The 21627-nt window shown below is 40.9% G+C and overlaps 1 pseudogene; it reads right to left on the minus strand.

The window, feature by feature from the left end:
- Positions 1-698: 698 nt before the first annotated feature.
- Positions 699-21627, minus strand: part of LOC140500451 (ferritin heavy chain-like) — a 33825-nt pseudogene continuing 12896 nt past the window's right edge.

The raw sequence follows: 21627 nt of genomic DNA on the forward strand, positions 1-21627 counted from the left end.
GCTCTCAAGAGCAGGTGGTGAATTTAAGTCAAATTGAGTAGAATTGTACTCATATTGTTAGAGCTAGAAAAGAGTCCAATTCCCTCATTTTCCAGAAGAAACAATGAGGGACCAGGAAGGGAAAGCAATTTGCTCAGTGACTGCACCATGAGGTAATTCTTCTGCCTCCCAGCTCAGTTCCTCTCATTGCACCACATTACATTTCTATCTCTATGACTGGGGAATTACTAGTTACCCAGTCACATGGGTGCTAATGTAGAAGTGGGTTGTTTTTTTTTATTGTTCAGTTGTTTTTCATTTGTGTCTGACCCTTCATGACCATATTTAGAGTTTTCTTGGCAAAGATGTGAGAATGCTGTGCCCTTTCCTTCTCCAGTTCATTTTACACATGAGGAACCTGAGGCAAACTGGGTTAAGTGACTTAGTCAGGGTCACACAATAAGTGTCTAAGGCCAGATTTGAACTCAGGAAGATAAGATCCTGACTTCAGACCCAGCAATCTATTCATTGTGCTACCTACTTGCCTGAAAGTGAGTGATACCTAACTTAACTAGAACTTCCTTTACCTGAACTGCTAACTTTAGGTTTATCATTGCTCAGCTTTCCTAGGAATAGTATTCAAAGACTAAGTGTTCAGGTAGTGATTCCCTCAGCCATTCTCCCATATATACCCCCAGCAGCACTGGTGCATCGTCATCTAAAGTGGGGAAATGAATTTGAATTTTTATTTAATTTCCATGATACAATACATTCAGTACAAATCAGACAAAGAGGTACATCCAGACCCCTCTGATCTTGCATTCTAAGAAGTCTGGTAATAATGAGGTCTCATGTGTGTGTAGCAATTCTAACTTTCAAAGCATCTTCTTTACTTTCTCAATCAATTTTCCCATCGCACCTGTGGGGGGATATGTAGAAGAGTCATTATTATGATTCAACAGGTGAGCCATCCTAGGCTTTAGAGAGTTTAAATTTGGAATAATATAGATCTAGATGACCTGTTTATGGTGTTTTTCACTGATGAAGGAAACAAATAATTGTCCGTGGGCTGCCCTGGAAACAGCATTGTCAAATGGCTTTCCCAAGAATCTCTTCTTTCTTCTGAAACTCCCTGCGAGGGAAGCAACAGACTCTTCATTGCTGTTTTCTTCAGAGCTTGAGCTCCTGCTTTCTAAACCAGTGGGAGGCAAAGGCCATTCATGGTGACTGTCTTCACACAGTGCTCCATTCTCCTGGCGCCTGGATCTACTCCAGAACCTGTGACTCTCATTGAAGTCTGCAGCAGCCATACACTGATCACAGGAGCACAGAAGCTTCTCACACAGATTCTGCCCTCTAGCTAAAGAAGCAAAGGGAAAACAATGGACAGGTCAAAATGTTACAACCTTGTCACCAAGAATAATTCTTGAGTATACAGTAAAACTTTATCTTTTACCAAGCCTTTCTTTACAATAGCCTTGGGACACAGGGAGTATGATATTATTACCCCCATTTTAAAGATAAGGAAACTGAGTCTCAGACAGCTACATGACTTGCCTGTTGCTAGAAAGTAACTGGCAGTATCTGGATTCAAACTCAGATCTTCTCAGATTTGAAGTTGAGCACTCTTTCTACTTCATCAACTCTTACATAGAAATTTGTTAACTAGAATGCTTCTTCAAGCATAATTTTGTATTATATAATGTGTGGAAATGGAATCCCCTGCTGGATTACAAACTCCCTGAGGAGTTGGAAGGCACTTTGGAGATAGTCTTGTCTAGCCCCTGCCTAAAGCAAAGCTCTCATCTATAGCTACTTTAACAGGTGAGCAGACAGCCTGTGCTTGAACCCTCCCACTCATGGAGAACTCCCACACTAACTTACAAAGCAGCTTAGTCCACTTAAGCATGACACTCATATTTAGGAAACTTTTATGTTTTTCCAATGTATTCTTCCTTATAAATTCTACTCAGTAGTCCTAGTTTTGCCTTCTAGGGGCAAGTAAAAGAAAACTTTGATTTCTCTTCTGCATGGCAGCCCTTAATAGATTTGAAGATCCCTGTTTCTTCATCTAATTTGGTCTTCTTTCCTGCAGTCTAAACATCTCCAATTCCTTTAGCCAGTCATATAGTAAGGCTTTCAGTTCCCTTACCATCCTAGTCACATTTCTCTGGACATGCCCAAACTCATCTGAGGTCTTTGTGTTGTGCGATGCAGAGAACTAGGCACAATAAACCAGCTGTATTATGACTGGTGTGGAGGAAGACAGAATGATCACCTCCCTTACTCAGCATACTGGTCTTTCCCAATTTGTATGTGTGCTAGAACCAAGTATAGTTATCTTTACACAATAGGTACTGAATAAATAATTAACTGAATTTATTGAATTTCAAGGTGGGATAGGACTGGCATTTGCCCTATTTGGACATAGTCATGTCTCAAGGCTTCCCTGTGTATCAGATAGAGATTCACAGTTACTACTAGGCGCAGATGACAAAGATAAGTGCCAAGGTACATTGTAACTATAAAGCCTTCCCCACCAAGCAGCATGTACTTTCTCCTCCTCCACTTCCCAGCTTGCTTTTATATATTCTCTTCACAGACTGGAATGGAAGCCCCTTGAAGGCACAGGCTTTCTTTTTAATTGTATTTGTATCACTAGCACTTGGCACAGTATGTATGTATGTATCGTTTATCTCTCTATCTGTCCTCTCTTGAAAGAGTTACAGGAATGCAAACTATAATTATTCATCGTATTGTAAGTATTTCCCCTGGTAGCCTAAGCTGCCCTTCATATGTGAGTTCTTTGATCAGATCCTGATTTTCAGTTCTCATCTCTTAACCATTCCAGGCTTCTTTCTCTCTTACATATAGCCTTTGGTTTAGCCAAATTTATTCACTGAGCTTCGTCTTGTACTTTCTCCACTCTCCATTTTTTTCACTTGCAAAACTTTCTTTTCCAGTTCCCCAAAATCTTTGCATTTCTAAATCCTATCCATTTTTCAAAAGTCAATTCAAATCTCATCCACGAAGATTTTCCCCAATGAAACTTTCCAAGTCTGATCCTTACTTTTCACCTTTTGCTACCTGGCTTCTACCCTTGTCATTCAACTGAAACAAACATGATACTTTTATACCAGGTCCAACTCCAATTTTACTTCTTCCATGAAGACTTCTCCGATGATCTCAGCTGAAAGGGATCTCTCTTCTCTTTGATCACCTGAAAACAATTCTACTAGGCTTTGCTAAGTGGCTACCCTGCTGGAAACACTGTCTTTGCCACTCATTTGACCCATGGCATATGATGCTTTGTATTGTAAATTCTTATTTGTCTATGTATGCTCCTTGAAGGCAGGACTCTTTCTATTTTTTCCTTTTTATGCTCAGAGTTGAGCACTGTGTAAAGTGCATGATAGGTACGGAAGGAATGTTGATTGGTTGAGTATCTCCTGTGCCATATGACCAGTGACTTAGGGACAGGGGCTCTCCATTCTTGGAACAATAGACCCTTACATTGGAAGTCATCACAGAGGTAGCTTACACCACTCTACCCCTGAGCAGCCTATTTTATTTCCTCTATAGATTCCCCAGTAAGTGGTCATCCAATTTCTACTTCCATTGACAGGGAAATTGTTATAACCCGAGGAGGTGACTCATTTCACTTAAATTTCCACTAAAATTTCCCTAATATTTCTTCTCAATCTGCCTGTCTGCAATTTTTTTCAGTTGTTTTTAGTTCTGTCTTCTTAGGTGAAGCAAAGCAAGTATAAGCCTTCAACATTCCATTCCTTCATGTATTTGGTAATAGCTCTCAGGCTGCACTAAAGTCTCCTCAGCTCCAGTTTAGACATTCCTACTCCCTTCAACTGGCTTCATCTCATATCATCTCCATGCCTTGTATACTTCTTAATAGGCCTCAGAGTGTCTGAAATATATAACTGATGTTCAATGAACATTCTTGGCTTCATGCATTGAGGAACAGTGCTTTCAGGTGGAGCTGTTGTCATCTGAAATAACAACTTCATGGAAGTAGGAACTTCAGAGTCATCTAGTCTTGTTCCTAAGTGAAGCATAAATCCTGTCACCATAGGATGATGGTGACCATCCAGCCTCCATGTGAAGATCAAAATTCAGAGCAAAACAAGTAGAAGGAGGAGAAGAACATTCACAATGATGACAATAACCCAGACAAGGCAGTCAGGCTCAGATCAGGCACAATAACCAGTCTTTGGAGAGCACATAACAAACTCATCTGACAGAAAGCTAAGGGACCATGGAGGCAGAATATAGATGTATTATGGGACCATGTTTTGTCAATGGATATGAATTAATTTTGCTATTTGTATAGAGAGTTGGGGGTGGATGGGGAATAACAATTGTGTAAAAAACAGGCACCAGTAGAACTTTTAAAAATTCAGGATAGTTAACATTTGCATTATTTGTAGTCTTCTTAGGGTTTGTGTAGTTTCTTTTACTTTGTTAATTTTTCTTGCATTTTTCCTTATTGCATAATTACTTTATAAAATACTTTAAATTTATTTTATTGTGTATTTACACATACATCTATACATATGTATGTATATATACATACAAACATAAATATATATATATTTTTTCTTGTGTTTATTTCCTATTGCTTAACAGATTACTCAGCTGTTTGGAGGGAAGGGCCATGTGAACATGTGGCAGGTACTCAATGATTCCCTGCTAGCTTGACCTAGGATCGCTTACATTTTATTTTCTGATTCTCCCCTGTCACTTTGGATGCTGTACTCCTCTCTCTCAGCCAAATTTCTTCCCTATTTCCAAGCAACAATGATGTGAAAAGTACCACCTACAACAAAGCAAAACCTTTACTGTTCAAAAGTACCAAGTGTCCAGGCACAACTTTGTTTTCTCTTAAAAACAAACTCTCCCTCCCCCACCCCTGTCTCTCTCTCCCCCTTTCTCTCTGTCTGTCTCTCTCTCTCCCTTCCCCACCTCCCTCTCTGACTCTCTGTCTCTCCCTTCCCCCACCCCCGCCGCCTCTCTCTCTCTCTCTCTCTCTCCCTCCCTCCCTCCCTCCCTCCCTCTCTCACTCGCGCACACACACACACACACACACACACACACACACACACACACACACACACTCACACACACATACAAAGCTATGGAGCTCTGATCTAAAAGTATTCCTGATCCTGGCTATCTTGATGAGTCAGGACTTAAGTGCAATGAACCAATGCCAGCTGACCTTGTGCCAGTACTGGGTCCTGACATTGCATCCATATCACATATCTATAATCCCACATACCTATCCATGGGATCACTTGGGTCTCCCCTTCCTTCTTGACCACAGTCACAACCAGAAGATTCAAATTCCTCTGGACACCAAGATGTCAGACAAAAGACCATTTCTTCAATCTGAGGCATCTCCTCCTTGACTTCTCCACTGTCTCCCAGTTGCACAAAAGTGAATCTGTCACAATCTAATTTACAAATAAAAGAAAAAGCAAATCAAATATTCATCTTTTGGGACATCACAGGATCTGAGTGTAAACACAGTGAAATCCTTGGCAGTCTATAAAAGATTGTTCTAGAAAGACCTTTTCAAAGCAATAGGACTTGGAGTCAAAAGACCTGGCCTCTAGCCTTCTTTCTGATATTGTGTGACCTTGGGAGAATAACATTGTTTCTCAGTCCCTCAGCCTTCTTATCTGTAAGGTGGAGACCACAAAAACAGAATTAGAGATGGAAGGGACCTTAGAGGTCATCTAGTTTAACATGCTCATTTTACAAATGAAGAAACTGATGCCCAGAGGGATTAAACTGCTTAGGTTCAACACTGCTAGTCAGTTTCTTAGATGGGATTTGAACATCTGTCTTCCAAACTCCACTCCACTGTTCTATCCATTATACTCTTCTGCTTCTCCTAAATAACCAAGCAATAATCTGTCAACAAACATTTGTTAAGTACCTACTATGTGTCAGGCATTGTGCTAAGTACTGGGGATACAAGAGAGCAGAAAGACAACCTCTGCCTTCCAGGAGGATGTGTTTTAACTAATTTTTCCTTTATTTTTAACATTCTTTTTATAAATTGTGTTCAAATTCTTTTTCCCTCCTTTTCTTCTTCCTCTACGAGCTAATACAGAGTGAAATCAGTAGAACCTGGAGAACAATTTATATCATGGCAACTTATTCTATTCCAATGGGGATCTCCAGACCAAGCCTGGAAGGCTTCATGCACACTGTCTGAATAGGATGATGGCATCTCATGCAGAGCAGGCCTTACATGTGGGTGCACTGGGTGAACGGTACTAGAAGAGTCTTGTCCCTACAAAAATGTCTTCCATGTTGGCCCAGGGTGCCTGAAATTACCCATAGCTTACTCCTTAAGGAACTGAAGGTCGTTATTAAAATGCTGATGTGCCACAGGTTACAATCAAGCTCTGTGGAAACTAGTATTGCTTTTTGGAGACAGAAGTAAGCAACTTTTCGATAAAGGCAAAAGTGTTTTTGATTGATACATGTAATTATGGGGAGATGAGGTTAGTGGACATGCACAGGACATCTTCTGAAGATTAACTGCTACATATTCAAAGTCTAAATAAGGTTTTAAACTGAAGTCACTGAGGCTGACTCATCCCAAGTGTGGGAGAAGAATTGTAAAAGGAGGGAGGCTTTGTTTTAGTGGTGGGGGGCTGGTCCACTGATGAATGCTCCTATGGGTAAAGAGATATGAGGGGAGTTCTTTGAAACGAGATGGGGACCATGTGCTGCGTGTTGTTTACAGTGCTTGAAAAGATGTCCTGCATTGAGACTGCCAGGAATTGGAATTTTTCAGTTCAGTTCATTTCAATAAACATTGAATACATCCCTACTGTATGCCAGGCACTGTGCTAAATGCTGGGGTTACAAATGAGGAAAAGACAATCCCTGCCCTCAAGGAGCTTGTAGTCAAATAGAAGATACTTTTTGTACTGGGAGAGAAGACCAACAGGGAGCATTATAAACACATTGTATACACACCAAAAATGCACCCAGTGCTGCTGCTTTTTTGTGTTAATAAACTCCTTTTATCTTATTTCCTGAGTTTGCCTTACAGACCAGGGTCAGGCCCTACAGAGATACTCTCTATCTCTCTGTCTGTTTGTCTGTCTCTTTCAAACACACACGTGCACACACACATATGTACATGTATTATATACAAAAATGTAGCTTCACACATATGTATGCATGCATTATATACACACATGTAGTTACACACACATATATACACATGTATTATGTACACATGTAGTTAAACCAAACATAGCCACCTTGGATTGAACATTACAATGCTGCGAGTTTGGAGCTCAGAATCCAAACCCTCCTTCCAGTGATTTAATGGCTCTCTCATATCTATATGGGCAGCAGGTGCTCTCTCTAATCAGATCCAAGGACAGTGCTGGTATTCCTACTCACCTTTTCCTCTTGTCTCCTTAGGGATCAGTTCCAAAGCCTGAACGTCTGGGTCCCCACATTTAAGGCCAGACAAGGCACTTGTTACTCCCTTCGTTATGGAGACAGGCTGCATGGGACCTAAAAACACAGAGATGATAGCTCCTATAGAAACTATTAGGCAGATTAGTCAGGGGGCCCTCCCTAAATGCAGAGACATAAGCTGGGTCTATCCAAAAGACCAAGATCCTTCCTTCTGATGTCACAAATGCTGGGCAGACAACTCTAAAGTTCTCACCCATGGGAATTCATTAGAACTTAGTAAAGAGTGAATGTCTCCTCTGTGCCCTCTAAGGTTTTATTGTTTTGTTCCTTGTCCTTATTTGGAGGTTCTTCCTTTGTACTGCTAATGGCCTTCCTTCAGTGGGCGTTGTGGTTAGAATGATGAGATGATTTAGAATGACCCCAGCAGGGAGAGCAGCCTGCTTGGAGTCAGGTGCACTGGGTTTGAGTTCTAGTCCTTACCAACTGTATTCCCTTTGACAAATCCCAGCACCTCAGTAAGTTCTCGTTTCCTCCTCAATAAAACAGAGATAACAACATGAAATCTGAACTTCACAAGGGAGTACGATTACTTCTCATACAGGGAGTTTGGCTTTTTGATCCCACAAGTCATTTCATTAACCATCTTTGTACCTTTGAAAGGCTGTCCCCCACTGTCCCCCAGGACTGGGACACACTCTCTCCTGACCTTCCACTTTGTAGAATCTTTCCTTCCCTCCAAAGTCTGGCTTAAATGCCACGTTCCATGTGAGGCATCTTCTGATTTCTCTAGCTGCTACTGCTGCCTTCCAAATGACCTTGCATTTATTCTGTATATACTTATAGATATACATATGATGCCCTCTTTCCCCTACAGATTTTAAATTTCTGGGGGCAACGTAGGATTTCATTTTTGTCTTTGTGTCTCCACACCTAGCACAGTGCCTGGAATATATCAGGTGCTTAATAAGTACTTGCTTGCCTGCATACACATAAACTACTTTGAAATAACAGAGAAAAAATATGTCCATATATATGTGTGCGCACACACACACAAACACATATATGTGGGGGGTTACTGCTCTTACTTTCGTACTTGTATGATTTCATCAATATGGATAATTCATTTCAGTGAGTAGGATGTAAGCTATTCTGCCAAACCCAACCTTCTCATTTCATCTTACTGTTGTCCAAGGACCTCCCATAAATTCCCCGAAGAAGAGCTCTGCCCAATCTGCTAGGAGTCTCTCCCTGCTTCTTCTTACATTGTTATGGAAGTGGAGCATGCGGGTTGTCCACTGGTTGTCTCTCACTCTTTCTATGACCATCTCCTTTCCAGATCATGGACTCTTTGGTGATGATCTACTTCCTTAGGCATAATTCTTCATATTACATAGTACAACATGCTTCTGAATATCAGGTAGCTCTCCATTGCTCTGTGGCTTACCCTCAAATGTAACGTTTTTGGAGAACATGGAATTCTATAATTCGGAGTAATATATCATCACTGGAAGAATACTGAAAAAAGGACGGTGTATAACCATACTCATATGTGTATATACATATATACAATGTGTACCCAAAGGACATGTGTTTATACAGATTGTGGGTATGCACTCAATATACATGCATGCACAGTGTGCACGCATACATATTCACACATAGGCACATGTGTGACTTGTTCAGGCTCATACAATTAATGAGTATCTAAGGGTACATTTAAACTCAGGTCTTCCTGGCTCCAGGTCCAGTGCTTAATCTACCATGCCACTTAGCTTTATGTGTGTACCACCATGTACATGGAAATACACATATATGTATATGAAACTGGACTTGGAGTAAGATCTTGGTTCCAAGACTACTTCAGACCCTTAACTGCAGTGTGACTTTGACTAGGTCCCTTCACCTCTCTGAGGTTCAGTATCCTTGTCTGTAAAATGAGGTCAGACTTGAAGCCCTCTCACCTCCCCTTTTACCTCTAGATAGAATATTTAATGATCTCGTTAACTACAGGTCTCAACCTAGCGTACATTCTTCCTCCCCTTATCCTGCATTCATCTCATTTCTAATGAGTGACTCTAAAGTTGTGGGACTTTAACCTATTAGTACAATGTCAGCTATAAATAAGGATATCTGGAAGGATTCAGCATTTACAGGACATCCCTCTTCCATTGGGACTCAGAGCGGGACATCCTTTATGACAGGAGCAAAGACCTTTGGTGGCCACTCATCGTTCTGCTTTAAGCCTCATTCAATGTGATAACTAGTTTTCTTACAGTCACCTATGTTGTTACAAGACTCCTGTAAGTTTTCGATCAGGTACAGGAGATATCTTATTGGAGGGGAGCCAACAAAAGGGGCAGTTTGCTCTTCTGAGTCAAATAGTTAATAATTTAAAAAATGAGTACACTGGGATTTTATAGTTTCTGCACTTTTCAGTCAACTATATGACTGCAGACATGTGATCCTCTATAGGATAATTTGCCAAAGTCTACTTGATACCTTCTTATACCATCTTCAATAATATCCTCTAGTCTAGTCCAACCTAATAATCTTATGTATAGATCTGGCCATGTAGCTTCACTGATCAACTCTTCAATGAAGCAGTATATCCTGTCAAATTAGAGATAGTCTGTGTGGCATTCAAGGCGTTAATAATCTGGTAGCATCTTACCTTTCCTGCTTATCTCATTCTCTTCTCCCCATCTATACCTGTTTTGCTCCAGTCAATCCAGACTACTCTACGTCCTTCTTTGAAAACACTTCGACTTCTGTTTCGGCCATTCCAAGTCTCTGGGACTGAATCCTTGAATGTGTGTCCATCTTATTCCCATGCAATATTGATTGACATGGGGAAGTAGGTTCAGGGACTAGAAAAGTGTTTGTATTTTCTCAGTTGCCTTTCGGAAATTTGTGGGGTGGAGCACAAATAGGGGTATTATAATAAAATTCTTGATTTTTCTAAGCATTTGGCATCATCCCATCCTTCAGACAACTTAAGAATCCCCTAACTGCAATCTGTGTTAACTCTAGCACGTATCTCCTCTGTGTAGAGTCCTGGTCTACTCTGAACTCTACTTCCATATGTTATACATTGGAGATTTTAATATTAAAGTCCCCACATAGTGACTTTTCTGTCACCGACAGACAAAAGAGTTTGTAATAAAAATCTTAACAGGTGTTTTCTATTTTTTTGTCTGCTGCTCTCCTAGATTTTAATCTTTAAATAAATAGTCTGACTATGATCTGGCTTAATTGCGTCTCACTATGCCTCCTGCAAAAACTCACTTTTCCCTTCACTGGAAAATATCAGTAGCCAGTATTTTATGGTCTATTAAAATACAATAAATTTCATTTCTAAAACAGTTATGTGAAGCTCACTATATCCAAGTCTCCTCACTCTTCTCAAAATATTTATGATCAATGGGCATGAGGCTTCTGTATAGCCTTCAAGGTTTTAGCTTTGCTTCTGTCCTCCATGTTTTCCACTCAGATGAGTCCTTAAGCAGGAATCTGGGTGTTTGGAAGTTATAGACGAGCATCAGGAAGGGGGGAAAATTGAGAGGGATTAGATGCTACAGCACAGGAATATTAAAAGCTATAAAAGCAAAGTTCACATGATATATATCTCTCTACAGTTTATAAAAATGGCTTCTTCATAACTGCCTTGTGAAAAATGTAAGGCAGAAATTATGACTTCCAGTTTACAGATGATTAAACTAAGGCCCAAAAAAGGTATTAAAGCAGAAAGAAAACTGGACTTGGGACTTAAAGAGATTCATTCAAATACCTGCTCTGCCAATTACTCTGTGTGATCCTGGGCAAGTCATATGACATTCAGAAGGGTATTTCTCTACTTTGGGGGTTGGAGACATCCTTCCCTAGGAGCTAGATCGCGCAACTTGGGTTTGGGCTCAAATACTGAGGTTTAATTTTCTCATATATAGCATGAAAGACAATGATATTAGAAGCTCAACATGATAGTTGGCAGGAAAAAGTTTGCAAATATTAAAATTGATGGCTTTTTGGAGAAAATTTCTTCATTTTTCAAATAAGGGTTGACTTATATAATCCCTAAAGTCCATTCCACCTCAATATGGTGTTAAATGTCTTTCAGGTGTAATCTCTTCTCTCACCCAAGGTCTCTCCTAGCTTCTAGTCTTTTTTATTTTTATAATCAACCATTTCAGGAACCTGGAAATATTTCACTATGAAACAATGTACCGATAATACCTCAATAGACATAAAATGTGGATAAATCTTCAGAGACAAGATTTTCATAATTCAGCAGAGATTCAGATCCCATAATGACGTGTTCCCTGCCTCTTCTGAGGCTGAAAAGAAAAGAAATTCTTAAGACATGACACCTGTCTTCTCACCAAGGACAAACTATTGTGATTTTAGCAGGTGTAAGCATAGGATTCCTAATGTTCTGACAATGCTCTCCTCTGCTAGGGAGCTTAAGTAAGGGAATCAAGGGAATCTGCAGACACAGGTGGCATGGGAAATATTTTGCTAAAGAAAAAACGTGACCCCTAATATTGTAGATCTACTTAAAGCCAAGAGAATTCCATTCCAGAACCAGAGTATTTAATTGCTCAGTTAAGAGTTATAAGAAATTTTAGACTTGTAAAATGTGAAGGAGTCCTTAAGATATCTTATTCAACCTGCCAATTTTGAATATTAAAGGCTCAAGGCCGAGAAAGTTCACCCAGGCTGTAACTGTAAGGTCCCAGACTTGAGCCTGAGCCTACTCCTTCTCACCTCTTTGTAATTTTTGCTATACCTCTTCTTGGTATTGTTCACTTGTGTCTGACTGTGGCCATGTGGAACATACAGTCCATGAGGTTTTCTTGGCAAAGGTAATGGAGTGGTTTCTTGTTGCCTATCCCCAGTGAATTAAGGCAAATGGTGGTTAAATGAATTGCCCAGGTTGATAGAGGTGGTAGGGTCCGAGGCTGAATTTGTACTCAGGTCTTCTGATCCCAGGCTCAACACTCTATCTCCTGATACATCCCCTACTCCCTGCTTTAATTTAGCCTTATCATATGAAAATTGACCAGGTCTATATCCCATTCACAGCCTTCCCTGTCCCCTTGGGGGACAAGCAGAAACCAGAGAAATCAATTAAGCTCCAAGTGTTAATGTATTCACTCCTTCCCCAGACAGGATTGCATATGAACAGGGTGCTCCAGAAACAAAATCCACTTACCTTAAGGAATAAATTGGAGAGTTTTCAGCTGCATGCAAAGAGAAGTCTTTCTAATAATGAGGGCTGTCCAAAATGCAGTGAGATTCTTCAGGTCATCTTGGGTGATCTTTATCATTGTGGTGATTTTTAAAGATTTGTGATAAGCATTGACTGGAGATATTTGCTTATTTTTCTTTTTCTTTTTCTTTTTTTTTTTTTTGTTGCATTAGTAACTAGTCACCTTATTGAGATGTAAATGGTTGTAGTTTTTTGGTACAAATTCTGGACAGATAACCAACACATGCATGAACTGAAATACAGTAAGAGTCATGCCCACAGTTCCCAGGTCTGGGGGAAGCCAGGTATGACTTAGCTCTCATTGTCACTGTCTCCAGGGATGTGCTTGTCAAAAAGAGATTCCTCCATGCCAGAATCTGGGGCCCCCATTTTGCCTGGGTTGTTTACAGGATCACCCAATTGTGTGATGGACTTTACCTGTTCTTCCAAGTAGTGGATTGCAATGAAATCACATGAATGAGGGTCATTCTTGTCAGTTGTTAGCTTGTGCAATTTCAGTAATGACTGACTAACATTTTTTTCCAAGTGCAGAGCACACTCCATTGCTTTCAGCCCACTCTCCCAGTCACCTCAGTGTGGCTTCTTGATGTCTTGCAGAAAGATGGGGCTGCCAAGCTGGTTCTGGAGTTTCCTCTACTGGGACTGGTAGAGGAAGTACTTTGCAAAGCTCTTCAGCGCTACATCATCTTGGTCAAAGTAGTAAGACATGGAGAGTTAGACATAGGAAGAGTAGAGCTGCTGTTTGATATAGTGTTTGATGGTGGCCTCCAAGTCCTGGTGGTAGTTCTGCCTCATCTGAGAATGGGCCAATGTGGTCATGGCAGGGGTGGAGGCTGTGTAGTGGCTGGGGCTGAAGTTGAGGAGGTGGTGGAGGTAGCAAAGGCAGCTGAAGCCAGGGACCAGGGGCTGGGGGTGGCTGAGCTGCTTCTGCTGCATGGAAGGGAGGATGGACTAAGTGTTGGTCAGTGGAGGTGTAGGTGGACAAGTGGGTAATGGCAGCTCTGGGTAGAAATGGAGCAGCAACTTCTGTATAAGCACTGTTGATGTAGGAAACCTTGGAGACTCCCTTTGCCTGCTCTTCTGGTCCATTGGGAGTATTGTTGAAGAGTCTCTTTGTTGATGAGTTATATGAATTATTTCAGAGGAACTTGGGGTTTTCCTTCCAATATTGCTTCTGTGACTATGGAAAAATAAAAGGTTGAAATCGTTTAGCTGGCAAAGAGAAGCATGGATTGTGAGTTCAGGGTTCTTTCAGCATCCCTTCAACATCACAGGATATTGGCAGCCATGTATTTAGCTGTAGGTCAATTCTTGGTTTTAAAGCTTTAGAAAAGGCCAGTGTTGTTTCTATGATTAAATACCGGTTCTAGACAAAACTTAGTACTTAGGAAGCTAGATAAAAATTCAGTTTTTAGGCTGTTAGTACAATAGCTAGCCCTGGAAAATGTCATTGTTGGAGTTCATATGAAAGCAAAACTTGCATGAGTAGGTGTATTTAGTTGCAAAGAGCTTCTCTGGAATTTCTTTCCGTGTGGAGCAGGAGGATGCTTTTGGAGGAGGGATTCTTGTCTTAGAGTGAAATTCTTGGAAGTGGGGATTTTTACAAGGATCTCTTGAAAGGTTTTTTTTTTTGTTTGTTTATTTATGTTTCTTCGTTTTTGGGTTTTTTTTTTTTATTTCTGGATGGAATTTCCAAGATAAAGTGAAATTTCAATGTGTCTGACTGTGGCTGATCACACCAATATGAGCTCAGAATGCTCTACCACAGGTGGGGCACAGAGAGTTCATGTGAATATTTGGGGTAAATATTCCAAATTTCCGCATCCTGTGTTTGCTTTGTGCTGTCTCTAGCCTGCTTTGCTCAAAGTGCACAGCACCCTTTCTGATGTGGGCATGCCATGCTGAGTGGTCCTCTTCCAGTGTCTCCAATGTTGCACAGTCAAATCCAAAGTTCTTGAGAGTGTTCTGGTATCGTTTCTTACAGCCACCGTGTGATCTCCTGACCCATGCGAGTTCTCCATAAAATAGTGTTTTTGGCAAGCCAACATTTAGCATTCAAACATCTTGGCCAGCTCTTCACTGTTACACCCTCTGCAACATAGTTTGAGTATTTGGCAGCTCAGCTCAAGGAAGGACTTCAGTGTCTGCTACCTTATTCTGCCAGGTGATCCTCAGAATCGTCCTAAGACAGTTCCAGTGGAAGCAATTCAGTTTCTTGGCATGGTATTGGTAGACTGTCCATGTTTCACAAGCACGCAACAATGAGGTCAGCGCAATAGCTCTGTAGACTTTCAGTTTGGTAGTCCATCTGATACCTCTCCTCTCCCAAATTTTTCTTCAGAGCCTTACAAACACTGAGCAAGCTCTGTCAGTGTGTGCATCAACCTCATTGTCAATGTGTTCATCCCTGAAAGTACACCACCAAGATAAGTGAACTTATTCACAGCTTTCAAAACTTCTCCATTTGTTATAACTTATGGTTCCATGTACAGATAGTGTGGTGGTGGCTGATGGAGTACCTGTGTTTCCTTGGTATGAATTATTAGGCCAAAATTAGCACAGGCAACAGAGAATTGATCCATGCTTTGTTGCATCTCAGCTTCAAAGGCTGCATTGAGTGCACAATCATCTGAAAACAGAAAATCATGCATCAACACTCCCTCCACGTTGGTCTTGTCTTGCAGCCTTTTCAAATTGAAGAACTTACCATCAGTATGGTAGTTGACCTTGATGCCATGCTCATCCTCATTGAAACTGGTAGGGGAAGTATTTTGCAAAGTTCTTCAGCGCTACATCATCTTGGTCATAGTAAGACATGGAGAGTTAAACATAGGAAGAGTAGAGCTCCTGTTTGATACAGCGTTTGATGGTGGCCTCCAAGTCCTGCTGGTAGTTCTGCCTCACCTGAGAATGGGCCAATGTGGTCATGGCAGGGGTGGAGGCTGTGTAGTGGCTGGGGCTGAAGTTAACTATGCAAACTAAATGAAGCCAGGAAGCCTTTGTCAATGAATGTTTGTGTAGGTCAATGGAGAGAACACTTGATTGCATATCAGAAGCTTGTTCTTGAATTCTGGATCCCTGCTATTAAAGCACCATGTGACATTCAGAAAGACATTTCTCCACTTTGAGGATTGGAGTCATCCTTCCGTAGGAACCAGTTTGCAGAACTTGGATTTCGGTTCACATACCAAGCTTTTATTTTCTTATCTGTAGCATGAAAGATAATGACATTAGCAGCTCAACATGATTGTTGAGAGGAAAAAATTGCACGTATTAAAATTTATGGTTTTTTAGAGAAAATTTCTGCATTTTTCAAATAAGGGTTGACTTGGATAACCCCTAAGGTCCATTCCACCACACTGTGGTATTAAATTTCTTTCAAGTGTAATCTCTTCTCTCACCCAAGGTCTCTTCTAGCTTGTAGTAATTTTTATTTTCATAATAAACCATTGCAGGAACCTGGAAATACTTCACTCTGACACAATGTACCGATTATGCCTCAATAGAAATAAAAGGTGGATTAATCTTCAGAGACAAGATCTTCAGGTATTCAGCAGAGATTCAGAGCTGATAATGACATTTCCTCTGGCTCTTCTGAGGCTGCAAAGAAAATAAATTCTTAAGACATGACACCTGTCTTATCACCAAGGACAAACTATTGTGAGTTCAGCAGATGAAAGCATAGAATTTCTAATGCCTTGACAATGCTCTCCTCTGCTAGGGAGCTAAAGTAAGGGCATCAAGGGAATCTGCAGACACAGGTGGCATGGGAAATATTCTACTAAAGAGAAAATGGGACACCTACCATTGTTAGATCTATTTAAAATCAAGAGAATTCCATAAGAGGACTGGAGTATTTAATTTCTCAGTTAAGAACTGTAAGAAATTTTAGACTCATAAAATGTGAAAGAGTCTTAAAATCTCTTATTCATCCTGCCAATTTTGAATATTAAAGACTCAAGGCCCAGAAAGGTCACCTAGAAGGTAAGTGTAAGATCCCAGACTTAAGCCCAGGCCCACTCATTCTCAGCTCTTTGTGTTTTCTGCTATACCTCTTCTTGGTATTGTTCACTTGTGTCTGACTGTGGCTATGTGGACCATGCAATCCATGGGGTTTTCTCGACAAATGTAATGGAGTGGTTTGCCATTTCCAAACCCCAGTGGATCAAGGCAAATGGAGGTTAAGTGAATTGCCCAGGGTGAAAGAGCTGGTAGGGTTTGAGGCTGAATTTGTACTCAGGTCTTCTGATCTCAGGTCAACACTCTATCTACTGATAAATCCTCTACTCCCTCCTTTAACATAGTCTTATGATATGAAAATTTACCAGGACTATGTCCCATTTACTGCCTTCCCTATTCCCATAAGGGACAAGCAGAAACCATAGAAACTCAAATAAGCTCCACCATTTGTATTCACCCCTTCCTCAGACATGATTGCATATGAACAGGGTCTTCCAGAAACAAAATCCACTTACCTTAGAGCATAAATTGCAGAGTTTTCAGCTCCAAGTAAAGAGAAGACTTTCTAGTAACGAGGGCTATCCAAAATGCAATGAGATTCCTCAGGTCATCCTGGGTGATCTTCATCATTGTGGTGATCTTTAAAGATTTGAGATAAGCATTGATTGGGGATATTAGGCTTGTTTTTCATTTTTTTTTTTGCTTGTTTTTGTATGAGTAACTAGTCACTTTATTGAGATGTAAATGGTGGTAGTTTTTTCGTACAAATTGTGGCCACATAACGAAAATATACGTGCCCTGAAAGACAGGAAGAGTTATGCCCACAGTTCCCAGGTGTGGGGGAAGACAGGTTGGCTTAGATCTCATTGTCACTGTCCCCAAAGGTGTGCTTGTCAAAAAGATATTCCTCCATGCCACAATCTGGGGCCCTCACTTTGCCCAGGTGGGTTAGGTGATCACCCAGTTGTTTGATGGACTTTACCTGTTCATCTAAGTAGTGGTTACAATGAAATCACATAAATGGGGTCATTCTTGTCATTTGTCAGCTTGTGCAATTCCAGTTAACGACTGATTGACATTTACTTCCAAGTGCAGAGCACACTCCACTGCATTCAGCCCAGTCTCCCAGTCTTGGTGTGGCTTCTTGATGTCTTGTAGGAAGTTGGGGCGCCACGCTGGATCTGGAGTTTCATGAGCTTCTCAGCGTACTCCCTCTCCTCCTGGGACTGGTAGAGGAAGTACTTGGCAAAGTTCTTCAACACTACATCATCCTGGTCAAAGCAACAAAACATGGACAGTTAGGCATAGGAGGCATAGAGCTCCCGTTTGATCTAGTGGTTGATGGTGGCCTCCAAGTCCTGGTGCTATTTCTGCTGCACCTGAGAGGGGGCCGATGGGGTCATGGCAGCAGTGGAGGCTGTGTAGTGCCTGGGGCTGAAGTTGGGGAGGTGGTGTAAGCAGCAAAGTCAGTGGAGGCCAGAGGCCAGGGGAGGCTGAGCTACTTCTGCTGTGTCAAAGGGAGGAGGGACGAGGTGTTGGTTATTGGAGGTGGAGGTGGACAGGTGCGTAAGGGTAGCTCTGGGCAGAAATCAAGTAGCGGGTTCTGTATAAGCCCTGTTGAAGTAGGAAACCTCAGCACTCCCGTTCCCTGCTCTTCTGCCTGATTGGGAGTATTGTTCATGAGTTACATGAACTATTTCAGAGGAACTTTGGGTTTTCCTTCCAATATTGATTCTGTGATGCTGGAAAAACAAAAGGATGAAATCGTTGAGTGGTCCAACAGCAGCATGATTGTGAGTTCAGGGTTCTTTCAGCATCCCTTGAACATCACAGGATATTGGCGGCCATGTATTTAGGTGTAAGTCAGTTCTGGGTTTTAAACCTTTAGAAAAGACGAATGTTGTTTCCATGATTAAATGCCTTTTCTAGATAAAACTTAGTACTTGGGAAACTAGATAAAATTTCATGTTGGGATGTTAGCACAATAGCTAGCCCTGGAAAATGTCATTGTTGGAGATCATATCAAAGCAAAACTTACATGAGTAGGTGTATTTAGTTGCAAAGAGCCTCTCTAGAATCTGTTTCCATGTGGAGCAGGAGGGTGCCTTTGAAAGAGGGATTCTTTTTTTTTCAGTGACGTCCTTGGAAGTGGGGACATTTACAAGTATGCTCTTGGAAGAAAGTTTTTATTTGTTTGTTTGTTTGTATGACTTACGTTTGTTTTGGTTTTTTTTTTTGGATGGAATTTCCAAGATAAAGTGGAATTTCAGTGTGTCTGACTGCGGCTGATCACACCAATATGAGCTCACAATGCTCTGCCACAGGTGGGACACAAAGAGTCAATGTGAGTATTTGGGGTGAATATTCCAAATTTCCATATTCTGCATTTGCTTTGTGCTGTCTCAATTCTGCTTTGCTCAAAGCGCATGGCACCCTTTCTGATGTGGGTCTGCCATGCTGAGCGGTCCTGTGCCAGTGTCTCCAACGTTGCACAGATAAATCCACAGTTTTGAGAGTGTCCTGGTATCATTCCTTCAGGCCACCATGCGATCTCCTGCCCCTTGCAATTCTCCATAAAATAGTCTTTTTGGCAAGTCAACATTTTGCATTCAAACATATTGGCCAGCCCATCAGAGTTGCACCTTCTCAAGCATAGTTTGAATACTTGGTAATTAAGTTCTAGCAAGGACTTCAGTGTCTCCTAACCTATCCTACCAGGTGATCCTCAGAATCTTCCTAAGATAGTTCCAATGGAAGCGATTCAGTTTCTTGACAAGGCACTGGTAGACTTTCCTTGTTTCACAAGGACACAACAATGAGGTCATCACAATGCCTTTGTAGAGTTTCAGTTTGGTAGTCAGTCTGATACCTCTTCTCTCCCAAACTTTTCTTCAGAGCCTTCCAAACACTGAGCTAGGTCTGTCAATGTGCGCATCCACCTCATTGTCAATGTGTTCATCCCTGGAAAGTACACTACCAAGATAAGTGAACTTATTCAGAGCTTTCAAAACTTCTCCAATTGTTGTAACCAATGGTTTCACTTACAGATAGTGTGGAGGTGGCTTATGGAGCACCTGTGTTTTTTGGCATTAATCATTAGGCCAAAATTAGCACAAGCAACAGAGAATTGATCTGTGTTTTGTTGCATCTCACCTTCAGAGGCTGAATTGAGTACACAATCATCTGCAAAGTGAAAATTATGCTCCAACACTCCCTCCACTTTGTTCTTGGCTTATAGCCTTTTCAAATTGAAGAACTTGCCATCAGTACAGTAGTAGACCTTGAGGTTTTGCTCATCCTCATTGAAAACATTAGTCAACATGGTTGAAAACATCATGCTAATAAGCATGGGAAGAAGCAGATAGCCCTGTTTCACTCCACTGGTGACTAGGAAGTCACGAGAGCTTTGTCCATCGTCCAGAACCAGAGCAAACAAGCCATCATAAAACTGACATACAATACTGATGAACTTCTTTGGGCAATCAAATTTTGACTTAACTTTCCTTAATCCCTCACCAGTAACAGTGTCAAAGGCCTTGGTCATATCTACAAATGGTATCCATCATCATACTCATCAGAACAAATGGAAGCATAATTTTCATCCACAGAATGGAAATGAATCAGCTGCCTGTTGAATGAAACAAGTCATGATGAAGAGTATTTGCTCAACTCAGTACAATTCAGTTCAATTAAACAAATATTAATTATGCAAACTCAATGCAGCCAGGAAGCCTTTGTCAATGGAAGTCTGTGTAGGTCAGTGGAGAGAACACTTGATTGCATAGCAGAAGCCTGTCCTTGAATTCTGGATCCCAGCTGTTAAAGTACGATATGACATTTAGAAAGACGTTTCTCCACCTTGAGGGTTGGAGTCATCCTTCCCTAGTAACTGCTTTGCAGAACTTGGATTTGGACTCAAATACCCAGATTTAATTTTCTAATCTGTAGCATGAAGACAATGTCATTAGCAGCTCAACATGATTGTTAGAAGGAAAACGTTTGCAAATATTAAAATTTTTGTTTTTTTGGAGAAAATTTCTTCATTTTTCAAATAAGCGTTGACTTCCATAACCCGTAAAGTCCATTCCACCACAACATCATGTTAAATTCTTTCAAGTGTAATCTACTCTCTCACCCAAGGTCGCTTCTGTCTTCCAGTAGTTTTCATTTCAATAATAAACCATTGCAGGAACCTGGAAATATTTCACTCTGACACAATGTACCGATAATACCTCAACAGACATAAAATGTGGAAAAATCTTCAGAGATAAGATTTTCATATATTCAGTAGAGATTCAAACCTGATAATGACTTCTTCCCTGGCTCTTTTCAGGCTGAAAAGAAAAGAAATTCTTTAGACATGACACCTTGTCTTATCACCAAGGACAAACTATTGTGAGTTCAGCAGGTGAAAGCATAGGATTCTTGATGCCCTGACAATGCTGTCGTCTTCTAGGGAGCTTAGGTAAGGGAATCAAGGGAATCTGCAGACGCAGGTGGGAAGGGAAATATTCTACTAAAGAGAAAACAGGACAACTACCATTGTTAGATCTACTTAAAACCAAGAGAATTCCATAGCAGGAATGGAGTATTTAATTGCTCAGTTAAGAATTTTAAGAAATTTTAGAGGTGTAAAATGTGTAAGAGTTCTTAAGATGTCTTATTCAACCTGTCAGTTTTCAATATTAGAAACTCAAGGCCCAGAAAGGTCACCCAGCTAGTAAGTGTAAGATCTCAGACTTGAGCCTGGGCCCACATTTTCTCAGCTCTTTGTGTTCTCTTCTATAATTCTTCTGGGTGTTGTTCACTTGTATCTGACTATGGGCATGTGAACCATACAGTCCATGGAATTTTCTTGGCAAAAATAATGGAGTGGTTTGCCATTTCCAAACCCCAGTGGATTAAGGAAAATGAAGATTAGGTGAATTGTTCAGGGTGATAGAGCTGGTAGG

This window comes from Notamacropus eugenii, chromosome 4, assembly GCF_028372415.1.
Source record: "Notamacropus eugenii isolate mMacEug1 chromosome 4, mMacEug1.pri_v2, whole genome shotgun sequence".
NCBI lineage: Eukaryota > Metazoa > Chordata > Mammalia > Diprotodontia > Macropodidae > Notamacropus > Notamacropus eugenii.